The sequence below is a fragment of the Varanus komodoensis genome, unplaced genomic scaffold, assembly GCF_004798865.1.
Source record: "Varanus komodoensis strain SLA01 unplaced genomic scaffold, ASM479886v1 scaffold2, whole genome shotgun sequence".
Taxonomy (NCBI): Eukaryota; Metazoa; Chordata; class Lepidosauria; order Squamata; family Varanidae; genus Varanus; species Varanus komodoensis.
In genome coordinates this window covers 29,413,742-29,427,248 of record NW_025335568.1, presented here as the reverse complement: position 1 = coordinate 29,427,248, position 13,507 = coordinate 29,413,742, and positions in this window count along the sequence as shown.

The window sequence follows — 13,507 nt, the reverse complement described above, 5'->3', positions numbered from 1 at the left end:
GGCAGCTGCTTTCATATCAAGTGTTCAAGCAAAGGCTTTTGCATTCACTGGGGACTTGTAAATGGCCTGTTGTTAATACCTTAACATCTGCATGGTAAACAAAGGGAAGTTTTATAGCTTTGGCCATAGGATACAATGCAGGTCAGCAGACTTTAAACATACAGGCACAGAGACTGGTTTCCAGGAGGATTTATTAGTTCTGTTGGGTGTCTAATAACTGGAAGAGTTCATGACTTCCTTGGATTTGTAAGTACTATTCCAAAATCCTAAATTTACTTTGGCGATTTGAAGATGCAACTTTTACTACTCATGTGGCACCATAATATGGTAGGCAATGTACAAAATCACATTGTGTTATATAACCTATTTAGTAATCGATAGTTGTAACAAGAACAAAACATATACCATTGGCATTGATTCAAGTAAGAGCAGGATCAGTCCCATCTCTGGGCTTGTTAACAGCAATAAGTCTGCAATAAATAATGTATAGTACTGTTTCTAATAGAGATGGGATTTTTATCTAAACAATTTCAAAGATTTTTTCTGAGGCCTAATATTGTATTCTGTGCATTTTGTTTGGGGGCGTGGGGAGGAGAAAAAATGACTGCTGTTTGCCATGATTCTTATTGTGATTGTAATAATGTGAAGTTTTGTGATGCCTTTGTTTCATAAAAAATACAGAAATACAGAAGAGTGAAAAATGTTTTTCAGGTTTACAGGAAAATACTCATACTAATAGTAAACTTTCCACAGCATAATACACAGATGCCATTTGGTTATAACAGCCTACTTTTCATCTTTGAGAAAATAGCTGAGCTTTCTCAAGTTCAAGGTAACTTGGAAATTTCAGAGTCCCACGCACACATATACACACACTTGGGAAATTTGAGCCAATGCAAAGGCTCACAAAATGTATCCATCCTTTTCTACGCCCCTCCTCTCCTATCCCCTCCACAACTTCCCCTGACAATCCCCAGGCCTAAAAAAACCCCCACTCTCCTTCTCCTTCTCTTAATGATGTGATAGAGAAACTGTTCATGGGAAACTGGTGACTCCTGCATCAGTGTGGTTCAGCACCATGGATTGCTCCTACAGACCTCAGGGTACCAGGTTCAATGGCCAAGAAGCCCTGCTGCTTCTGCCATAGTCAGGCAAATCTTTCACATATAAGAGAGATGTCTCACTGCAAAATACTTAGCAGTAATACAAAGCTTTATTTATTTATTTTTATTTAATTAGTAAAACATTTTTATGCCGCCCCATTCGCCGAAGCCTCGGGGCGGCTTACAACACTAAGTTAAAATAATTATAATATAAATCAAAAATATAAACATTAAATTAAAAATACAAAAATACAGTATAAAATAAGCCACCCTGGCCAGATAAAATCCAATAATATTAACAGTTAAAATGCCGCTTGAATAAAAAGGTCTTCGCCTGGCGCCGAAAAACAAATAACGACGGCACCAGGCGGACCTCTCTGGGGAGCGCGTTCCATAATTTAGGCGCCACCACAGAGAAAGCCAGAGAGTAAAGGATAGTTTGTATGTCCAAAAAGTTTATAAGTCCAGGTCTATCTGTAACAAACAGATAGTTTGCAAGTCCAGTAGAAGGACAGAAGAACATACTATATGACTTTTTTCAGATAACTTCATGGAATAATAAGAGAAACAGATATGTTTTCATCTTCTCAATAGAAAGAAAACAAGATCCTTTTGTGTAAATGAAATGGGATTAATACTGGCACTAATTGTGTCTGGATGACTTGTGATCTTTGGCCAAGCTCTGCCTATAATAAGGCAGTCTGATAAGTTGAACTGAGTTCTTGTCTCAGTCTGGGATTCTCCCTGAGAGCTGTTGCCTCCTAAAGAACTGAAGTGAACCTTCTGGAAGTCCAGTCATGATACGAGATTGTTCTTCAAAGATTCCACAGTTCTTCAGAGTAAAACTGACAACTGAAAAAGAAGAGCTCAAAGGGCACTGGAAATTGGAGTATGACACAATAAAACACATGGCTGTTGTGACAGAGACAAGAAAGAAAAATAAAAGTTAGGAAAGGGGACAAGGAAGCTACACAAAGAGCTGGAATTAGAGTTGTAGTCCTGTGTTGAACTACCTACTGAGAATCAACCTCAGTTTTGCTGAAGAGCTAAGAAGCAGTCAGTTCAAGGGCAGCTGAGAACTTTAACTTCTAGTTGGAGTACAAGTTGCATGACCAGAGTAGAGTACACTACGCAATTTCTGCTTTAGAGTTTCTTGCTGGCATATGGACTATGTCTGAAGGGATACATTTAAAGAAAAGGAAAAAATGAAGTTATTTTGGTGAATATAGTGTGAGAGGAGATATGGTACATGGCATAATTTTTCAGTCTTGTACTGCAATATGCCACTATGGTATACCTACATATACTGTTGGTATATACATGGTCGATAAATGTTGACTAGTCAAACAATCAGTCCAAATAAGGTTTTATTTCTTTGTATTTTCCTCTTTAAGAAACTCAAGGTGGCTTACATAATCTTCCTTTCTGTTTTATTATGAGATCAACCCTGTGAGGTACCTTAGGATGGAAGTCAGTGACTAGCCCAAAGTCACACAGTGAACGCTATGGCTGAGAAGAGACTAGAACACTATTTATTTATTTATTTATTTATTTAACGTTTTTCTATGCCGTCTCCTTGCTACATAGCCTTGGGACGGCTCACATCAGACTAGACTCCTGAATCCCAGTCCAATGCACTAACCAAGCAATAATCATCTCAGTATTCTATCTTGCAATCTTTCTTTATCCATTTCTTTTAAGAAACAAGCTTATTCTTTATTAAAGTCCATTTTCTTCAGCTGAACAAAATGTATTCAGCTGCACATTAGAATCATTCCTGAATTATCAGTTCTGTTTGTTCACATGGTGCAAAACTTAATATCATATATTTTTTAGCCCTTAGGTTTTTTTAAGGATTAATACAGAACAGATGTAAGAACAATTAAATGCCAGCATGCCACTTTTTGATATTTCTTTTTCTTCCGCTTTTCTACCACTGACCTGACTTTAAAAATTCAGACACTAAATTATTTTGAATGATGCCCGTTTCCTATCTTCTTGCAGACTAACCAGTCAAATTGTGTAAATGCAGGAATTCAATGATGGATAGATGGAAAGACATCTAATAGCCTACAGTCAGCTATTATCTACTTTTTAGAATCATTTACTCCAATGGAAGCTGATGGGTCAAGAAAAGATAAAACCCTAGAAGGTCACCAACTTCTTCACTTTTACAAGAACGTGCTGAAGATTATCTTCAAATTCCATTGTTATCTGCCTTGTTATCCTTTTGGCTTTCACTTGATTTATGGTGCTACCATAAAACCAGAAGGAATTGTTTTTCTAACAGTATGTAAATGACAGGCACCAGTAGCTGCATAGTTTATGTGTATGGTAATAATAAATCAGCAAAGTCTCTTGGAAAAAACATGCTCATTAACTCTGCAGTTAACAAGTCTCACCCTGCTGCTTGTTCTTTTAAATATTTTGAAAGAATACAGAATTGTTAGTGACTATGGGCTGTAAGCAATGCTTCAAAGCATTCTTTATGCTCTACAGGCAAGTTATTCTAATGGAACATGGATAAATTCCAAGGCTACCATCATAGGAAACATTCATAGCAGCATGGGAAACAGCTGTATATAAGTCAGACCCTTGTCTATCTAACTCAATATAAGCTTCAGCAGCTTGCCTGACCTGTTTAAATCCTCAAGACATGTCAGACAGCAACTTCCACCACCTTCAGTTATGCTACCTGGAGTGATTGAAAGGGTCGTTCAACACATCTGGGGAAACCAGGCTGGCAGAAAATTGGTCTACCATATCTATCACCAATATGATGACTGGCACCTTCACTGTGTGCAAAGCAAGTACAATGTGGAATAAAACTCCACTTTTAATTTGTTCTGTTTTTGTCTGGCTGACATCTCAAGCTGTTTTGCTTAAGGCAGCACAATAAGCACACCAAAATTTGATCAAGCAGAGCCCTTGGAACATGGTGACAAATTACATAACCAGTTGTGCTATAGACAAATGTGGTGCATGGTAAAGGGGCATATTGTATAAATATTCCAAGGTGCTTTGCTGTCTTTCTTGGGAATAGGTTTATTCAGAAGTGAAAGAGTGACATTCTTTCAATTATATCTTTCAAATATATCATCTCTGGTTTATATGCAGACATCGCCCATGCATTGGAGCATCTATGATATAAAAATGTGCCCTTCTGGAATGAGACAATAGGCTAACCTCTTTAAATATCACTATTTGGGAGCTCCTAGTTTGCTTAGCAACACTTTCTGTGGTACCTTTATTCAGCATAACTTGCCTTCCATGAAGAAAACAGCTCTGCAAAGCACACATAAAAACACACTTAACAATTACAAAATAGAGACCACAACAACTCTACAAGTACTACTTTCAAGTAGTCCAGTCCAAAGCTGGATAAGGCTTTAAAGGTCATAACCAGAGCTTTTGAATCTTGCCCAGAAACCATCCAGCAACCATAGCACTTTTGTAACAAAGGACCCATGTTCTCTCTGTAGCTAGTCCTAGTCAACATTTTGACCACAGCAGTCGGAGCAGCTGAAGTTTCCAAAGAGCTTTTAAAGGCTACCCCATGCAGAAAACGTTACAGTATTCCAAGAGGGATGTAACCAAGGCATGTGTGACTATATACATCTATATGATTCATTAAAACATCCAACTGCTAGCCATCCATACATTCCTTGAATATGCATGTGTCTCTGAAGATGCAGATCAAAAACATACTCTGATTTTTTTTTACTAGAGGTCAGATTTTGATTTTTCCTGACATTGATTTTTTGTACAACTCTATTTCTGTTGTACAAGGTTTCTTTGCAAACCCCCTGAATAAGGTGCACATTAAACACATTGCTAACCTCTATTAATAATCAGGGCTGATATCAATGAAAATAGCCACAGGCAGTCAGATGTCAGTGAAGAATCCACCAGACACATGCTTTCCACACTTTCTTGTTGCTTCTTGTCACTTGAAATCTGACACTACTGAGCCTCTGAGAAAGATATCATTTGTTCTACATCAAGGCTGTTAAAACTTGAATGAGCTGAACTGAGTCAATGACTTGGCAAGAAGGTATCAGCTTGAAAAAGGAGAAGTTCTAATCCACTGAGCTCTACTTATATGCATGGATGGACTGACTACATCAGAATTAATAACCACAGAAGGATGGCTGAGCAGCTGCCTGAACCCAGCACATGGGCCCTTGTATGCCAGTTCGGGTGAATTTCTGAGAGAACTTCCTAGAGCTGCAAGGAAACTAAGACACATATGATTGCTTTATGCTTGATAACTTATTAATTGCATGCTTTATCTACCATTATTTAATTGTCTCATCAGAACATTATCATTTTAAATGTTTCCAAATGACAAACAAGAGGGTGATTCAGAATAATTGATCTAAATTAGCTCTCCCATTCTAAATCCAGTCCTTGGATGTACAGTTACTGCATATTGGTTCAAGCTAGGACCGTCATTCCATCACTGGCTAGAGAAGCCAGCCATAGCTCAGCCCTAGCACACATGCGTTGTATATCAAAGCTCCTGCTTTTGGTCACTGTAAACTCTGTAAAAGAACTTCAGCCAATGAGTATCCTTGCATAAAAGGATCTCAGGCTCTGCAGAACAGCTATCTGTCAAGATAGCCAGTATTCTGTTACTGGGTCAATGTGTCCACTCCATATTTATTTACTGAATTTCTATTCCACCCAATTAGTCAAAATGATTCTCTGGGCAGTTCTCAAAATCAAAACAAATGACAAATGTAATACCCATAAACAAAACAATAGCAATTTAAACCAGACATAAATAATACACAAGAATAAAATAAGCACATGAAAAAGCCTGCAACAGCTGCACTCCAATTGGTTCGAGGTTACAGTAGCACTACAACGTAGTAACATGTAATATAGTTAAAACATTAAATGATTAAATAGTTAGTTATTAAAACACTGAGTAAATAAAAAGGGTTTGCCAGGCACTGGAAAGAATAAAGGTTGGGGCCAGGTGTATCTCCTTGGGAAGCTGATTCCTAAGTCATGGTGCCACCACAAAAAGGTTCTTCCCCTAGTAGCTGCCCTAAATAAATCTTCCATATAAGAGATCTCATTTAAAAGCATTGGACGCTAACCACATAAAAAATAAAAAGGGTGAAAATAGTACCTGATATACCAAGGTTTTTTAAAAGATATAAATCCACCCACAAAAGAACTGAATCTAATCTGCATTATCATTTTGCAAAGCATTCACTCAAAAGTAAATTAAGAATTATTATTATTTTTTTTAAACAAAACACTGTAGTATTGCAACAGCAATCTGCAGAAGTCTTTGGGAGAACTGCACCTTTCACTGTCTGTTGCTCTCTGACAAGCTGTTACCCATTGCCTCAGGGTAATAGCTAGCTCGAAGGAAAGAAAAAATCTTCCTACCATTCAAATGCACAGCTGTTCCCATGATGGCCAATAATGAAAGGTAAGAAGAGAGAACAGGAATGGTGACAGAAATGGAGCCACCATGTTTTCAAGCCACACTGACTAATTTGAAAAAAATCACAGAGAGTCTTGTTTTAGGTTTAGTTTTGAATAGCTTACGAGTAACTGTTTCTGCAGAAGCTCCTACTCACCTGCTGGACGCATCCAGATGATTCATCTGCTATTATTATTATCATGTTAAGCAGGACATCATTTTCCGGTATTAGCAACTAGTGCTGTGCTGAACCCTGCCCTCTGCTTTTCTGAAATTATTCCCACTTTTCAAAAGAGGCATATTTTCTTCTTTCTGTCACAGGGTGGAATTGCAATGACATTTCTAATGGGAAGTGGAGAGGCAGGTAGTCCATTTAATTTGTAGGTGCCAGAGGTGACGAAAGAACTTACAAAACGTTTTTTAACAAACGGAAACAAAATCTCTTTTTCACTTGCAAAATGCTCCTACTCACTGTCACAGGGATGTGGAGCACTTCACAGAGACACTTTTAGCCTGGCAGTGCTTCCCAGAATGCTCAGGAGACTGTGCAACGTCAAGTGACAGGAAGCTCTCCATTGCTGCGAGCAAAAATAGGGCTTTTAAAGCTTCAGGAAAGCTCTCTCTGTTTCTCTTTATTTTAGCTTCCCCCTACAGAAACTACTTTAAAAGAAGTTCTACCATCCATCCTGCAGAACACAAGCTCCTGTGTGGTACCCAGCCTGCAAGTTATTTGGAGTAAACCTCCCCATCTCACAAGAATGTTGCGAAGAAGGAAGACAACAGGTCCCCTCTCTCCTCCTGGTTTTGGAATAATACTTTAGAAGTCTTGCCCATGAGCAGTTGAGTGTAGGGATGCACTGCAACATTTTGCTGAATATCCCACTTGTAAATCCTCTGCTGTTTTGTTATTGTTGTTCATTTCATTCTTATGCTGCCTGTAGCCAAAGCTCTCTGGGTGGTTTACAACTGTTGTTACCTGTTCATTGAATGGATTGGAAGGATGGCATATATCTGGGTGCACCCAGAGTAAAGGCTCCTTCACCATTGCAGAATCCGTGGCTATGTTTTGGTCTGTCAATAGAATGAACTGTCCTATCTAGCTCATTCCTAGGGAGTCCTATCAAGACTCCCATGGAAGGAAATCTGAAACAGATGCACTCACTAGAAGGGCAGGAAAGAGTCAATTCCAATGAGCCAGATGGCTTTAAAAGGAGATCCAACAAAGTCATGGAGGAGAAGGCTAGCACTGACTACTAGTTCTGCTGGCTAAATTACCTCCAGTATCTGAGGCAGAGGACCAGTGGCTGCAGAATTGTGTAGGAGGGTGCTGCTGTATTTATATCCTACCTGTGGGCAGCTGGTTTGCCACTGTGTGGCCAGATGCTGGTCTAAATGGACAACTGGTTTGATCCAGCATGGCTTTCCTTATGTAAGCTGGTGAGGCAAGGTTAGGAGCTTGGGCAGGTCTTTGCTGTCTGGGAGACACTCAGGAAGAGCTATTGCTTCAGCCACATGTCATGGTCTACTGAGACATTAGGAAGGTTGCTGAACCAGGCCTGCTGTTAACATAAATTCTTCTGAGAAACTCTGCTTCTTAAAGAGTCATTGCTTGGTTCTACAGCTGCTATCGAAGTGAGTACTGTAATGGGGATGATTCCCTCTGAGTCTGGAGAGTTCAATAAAGCCATATCATCTGCTGTGGAAGTACTGGAGGCAAAAGCAGATAGCTCAGTGCATGATGTCACCACCTTTGAAAAAAGGGTGGATCAAGGACAGCCTGTGGACAATTCTAGTAATTCTTACATAGATTATTCTTATGCATACCTCTTCCGCATAATAATATTGTGGCTTTGAGGTGTCCTAGTACCATTGCTTTAAGCTAAATCTGAAGCCTGATACTGGGCAATGCTGTTATATAGGGATAATATATCTAGCATCACTAAGAGTGCAAAGCTGTGCATCTTTAAAGAGAAATGGGTGGCTCGGGTAATGGGATAAACATGCATAGGACTGCACCTAAAACATTTTCTTCATCAATGTCATGCATCAGCACTGTTTTACTAAGGATGTACTTAGAATTCCCACAATATAATACTTTAGGAATGAAATAAGTCAATGTGCAATTGATTGTTCTTAGTAACGTGTTTATAGAAACCCTTGGTAGTTCAACAGGCCTGATTTTTATAACTGTTATAATTTCAAAAATGCTGCATATGATTTTAATTCATATGCAGAGTATGTGTGCTTTTTAAAATATGCATGAAAAAAGAAGTTTCCTTAAAAAAGGACTGCAAAGCTCAAAACACATTGAGACTGGGATACGTTTGTGTTTAGGAAATGTTCCGTGCAAGGACAGTCGTCTGCATTGATTCAATATAAGGAAGCTTCCATGCGTTCATGAAGGAAAGCATGATACCTTAAGCCTCTTTTGATAATATGTTTGAGAAAATCCTACTGCAGGTCAAATCCCACTGAATCAAAAAGCTTACTCTGTACATTTTCCATACATTCTAGAAAGATGCACTAAAATCATAATTTACTAAGGGTTTTTTCCCCCTTTTAAAATCAGCTTTGCATTTAAGTATACACAACTAGCAGCAGGGAAGGAAATCCCATAAGCTCTTTTATCCAGACTGGAATACAAAACTTCATAGAAACCTGCAATGGAGTCAAACAGTGTCCTTTAAGTTATTTGGCATTGTGGGCCACTTAGTTCTTTTATCCCCTTGGGGATTTTGCCATTGACTTCAAGGGATTGTGACTGTAGAATCCATGGCTGGTTCTGTTGTGCAGCACATTAAAGTGACATACTTCAGGTGGCAACATAAAAGAATGGGGTGACAAGAAAGGCAAGATTAATGGTGCAGCAAGAATTTTTATAGTGTTGACCTAGAAGGTGAGACATCATTTGGGCTCCCCATCAAATAGCAGACTGTGTTGGGCTGGCCGTAATAGCAGTTCAGACTTCTTTTGTGCTGGTATTTGTTACCAAGGAAGGAAGCCTCATGAACATGATAAGCATTTTTCTAAGCAACTTGGTCAACTTTTCTAAGCAACTTCCTCAACACTAAAGATTTTTGCCTGAGAAGATATGAAAAACAGAGGTTTAAGCAACTAGAGCAGAAAACAAGAGTGCATTTTGGCTGTTCTCCATTAATTTAGGTTATGAGTCTTCCACATGATGCCTCTAAATGCTAACAACCTGCACAGCAAGACCAATTTGATTAATCTCATGGCAAACACCTTAATGGAAGCCTCAGAGGGAAAACAGTATATAGGATATAGTGACATTGTTGGTACTAAGCATCAATTAAGATAAGGAATCCACATCGCAAAGGGACAAGAGACCTTCCCATGCACTCTGCATAATTTTGCAGTGGACAACTCATGAAGAGAAGATCAAACCCCACCAGTATCATCTATATGTTCTCCCTTATCTTTAGAAGTTAAGCCATCTATCCTCCATAAAACCAAAGTTTTAAGAAGGAACCTGTGGTTTGTGAATAGTTATTTTCTTGACCCACCTCTAACTGAGTTCATCCCAGCCTTTTCTCTAAGAACCAGTCACTTGCTTTGCAAGTCAGCTTCATCTATAAGCTCTTTTATTGTACTGCTTAGAAGGGCTTGAGAAAAGTCCAGGGTCATTTTTTGTTTACTTGTTTTGGCTACATGCCATCCCTGGCTTAAGGGGACGTAAAAGGGAACAGCCTACCCTATTCCCTTATCAGAGCATGTTTTCTCCAAGGAAAGGCTTGCTGTTTCAGAGCTGACATGCCTTCCTTATCATAATTCATATGATAAGGAGCCTAATGCAGCTCCACGTGTTGCATATCACAAGTGGAACTCCAAGAGCACAGCAAAAGCCCAAGAAACAGTCCCTTTCTACCTGCCATCCCTTGGAATGGGTGATGCCCTCCGTACTGTTACTTCTTCCTTCTTTAGCTCTGCCTCCTTTCTTCTCCCTCTAACTGCTCAGGCATGTTTCCCAACTTTCTCTGCAGGTCACTCTGTATCTGACATCTGTCATCCTTCCATCTTCTTTGATATCAGTCTCCTAACAGCCTTCTTATCCCATCTTTGTATTTCTTCTGCTCACCCAAATTGCCCCAATCGATTCCTCCCTCCTTTATACTTCTAACTAAATAATTGCTAGTCTGAATGCTGTCTATGTACATCATCTTTTTACTTTTGTCATGTACTGCCTACTTCATACTCTAAACTCTGCCATGGTTTTATTAAATGCAGTTGTTTTAGATCATGTCATCTTGTTAGAGTTTTATTATTGATTAATTTTATTCATGTTTGCTGTATGAGTTGATTTCTCTATGGGATTTGATTGTGTAAATCACCCTGGGGTGGTTTTTGCTCTCAAAGGCAGTCTTGAAATGTTTCGAGTAAATCAATAGCTAATATGCCAGTTCTTAAGAAAACTAGTCTTGGCTGAAATTAAGAGTGCATGTACACATGTAGGCAAGGACACCCAGTAACAAGGTGAAATATAGCCTCTGCTATTAGGGTAGGGCATGGAGCAATGATTTTAAATTACAAGCAGACAGATTAGAGTTAAACATTAAGGAGAGAACTTCTAAGGAAGGGTGCTGAAACATAATTGTGTAATCACTTTTCTTGGATACAAAGTTGTTCAGGAATTGCCAGGTATGTTAATTACAGTTCGCCTGAAGACAATGCAGACTGGATGGTCCATTTCCTCCTACATTCCTGCTTCCATGTTAAAGCCATTAGATTTTCAGATGGATTTCAAATTTGCAACAGAACCATCTCTGCTCCAAATAGAGACTTCCACCTACGCTATAATCATAGGGAAGAATTTCTTATTGTTCAAAAAACGTGATTATGTGAAATAACATTATGTTACCTATGCCTTTTCTTGCAGTACAGCTGTGGAGTATGTGGTCTTGCATGCCAACAAATGTCAGTGCTATGGAGTTTCTATTTCATTCTTTCCTTTCCTGGCTTTGTGTGGTTTTCATAGTAATAAAATTTCTAATGCAAGATTAGATGGGATTTTTTTCACACCTGCGCAAGGGTCGTTCTTTCTCTTTGCTTCCTATTACCAACTTGCAAAGACATTTTCTATCTGAATTCTGTATTTGCAGAAACCATAACTATGAGAGGAGAAATTCCACATTTCAAAATGTTTAAAAGGTTGCTTGAAGTTCTGTTTAAACAATAAAAATACTGAATGTTTCAGATTCAAGTGTCTCATAGATAAATTGTTTCTCTGTTCATAGACTGAGAAAGTATCCATTTCATTATTTAGGTTAAACTGGTTCAATACAAATTAAAGAGAGTCAAAGCCTATTTCTGTTATTCCTTCTACACCATGTATCATGTCAAGCTGCTCTCCTTGGCTTCACTTTCACAATCCTTCCAGCCACATTTTGTGGGAGAGATCTATAGAGGGGAGGCTGTTTTATTTACATACCATTTCTGCCCTTGATTCTGATGATGCTCTGTGATATAGCTTGAACTGCAAAGTTCTGCTATGGATCAGAGTTTGTTCAGAGGTCAGGCCACATCACTCAGGAAACAAGACAAAAATAGATCAGTACCACAGAAAGCCCCAAATGGTGCCAGGCAGGAAGCTAGCCAGGAATGTCTAGATGTTGCTTCAGCAAAGGCTAGCTGAAGACTGAAGCATAAATAGGAGAGTAACAATCATCAGGCTGGTTGGAACTTCCTTCATACTGACTGGAGCTTGCTTTCTTAGAGGCCTCTCTGTCTTAGCAATCTCAGGCTTTAGCAACATGGGGATAGCTGAGTTGTGCTAATGTTCTCATGGCCTGAGTCCTCAAAATGTGAGGACAGTAATGCAACCTTCTCCTCTAGATCCAGGGGAGCTATCCCTGTGGGTCTTTCTGGTGAACTGGATCCTGAGGTGGTTGAAGCCTTATGATGTCTCTCTGTGGATGAGCTCTCACCTGACCATTAACTCTGGAGTCTCCTTGAAGGGCAAGGGTCAGGGGCAAGTGAGGGTCCAAGGTCCTGGCTCATGACAGCAAGCTTTCCCTATAATTTGGCATCCTGATCCCATGGGGTTCAAACTATAGGTAGGGAGCCTACACACATACAACTCTCCCTATAGATGATCTCATTCTCTCTCTCTCTCTCTCTCTCTCTCTCTCTCTCTCTCTCTCTCTGTGTGTGTGTGTGTGTGTGTGTGTAGCTCTGATTTCCACTTCCACACAACTGTTGAACACAATCATTTGCCATTGAACTCAATAGTTTTCCACTGATGCATTTAATAATTTAGACTGGATTGTGCCAAATGTGCTTGAATGGGCATGCACACACACACACACACACACACACTTTTTCATACTGAAAAACATTCAGAATCACACTGCTTGTGAAAGAAGTTTAGAAGTATAGAAACCTTCTGCACATATCCTGAGTAAAATTGGCATGGATGTAACTGTAAATTGGCTACTCTTAGTCAATTTTAGGAAGACTACTAGATGGAGAATATACAGATAGATGAAGAGATTTAATTCCCAGTTTGAGTACATCCCATACCCACATTTCTAATAGTACTTTATTGAGAGAACATTTGGCAATATCCCTTAGTATTCAAAATGGTTAAGAGTTATGAGCAGGTTGGACTCTGAAGCAATGTTGAAATAAAGCAGAGCCGACTTTTAAAGAAATAAGGCATGTGGTGGAAGAACACCGAGAAGCAAATGAAGAGGTAAAATCGGGGGCTTAGGATTGTTGGGGTTTATTTTGAGCGTTCTTCACAGTTAAGGGAATTGAAAATTTATGGTTTGTTTGTTTTTTATAAACTGTGTGGCTAATCATAAATGGAAGCACCACATATCTTAATCCTCAGTAGTAATAAAAGAAGCACTTAGCAAACGACTGCAACTTTTATTGTTACTGCCTGTTACTCTGATTGTGATCAAACTTAGCATTTCTATAATGCACTTTTTAAGCATCCAAA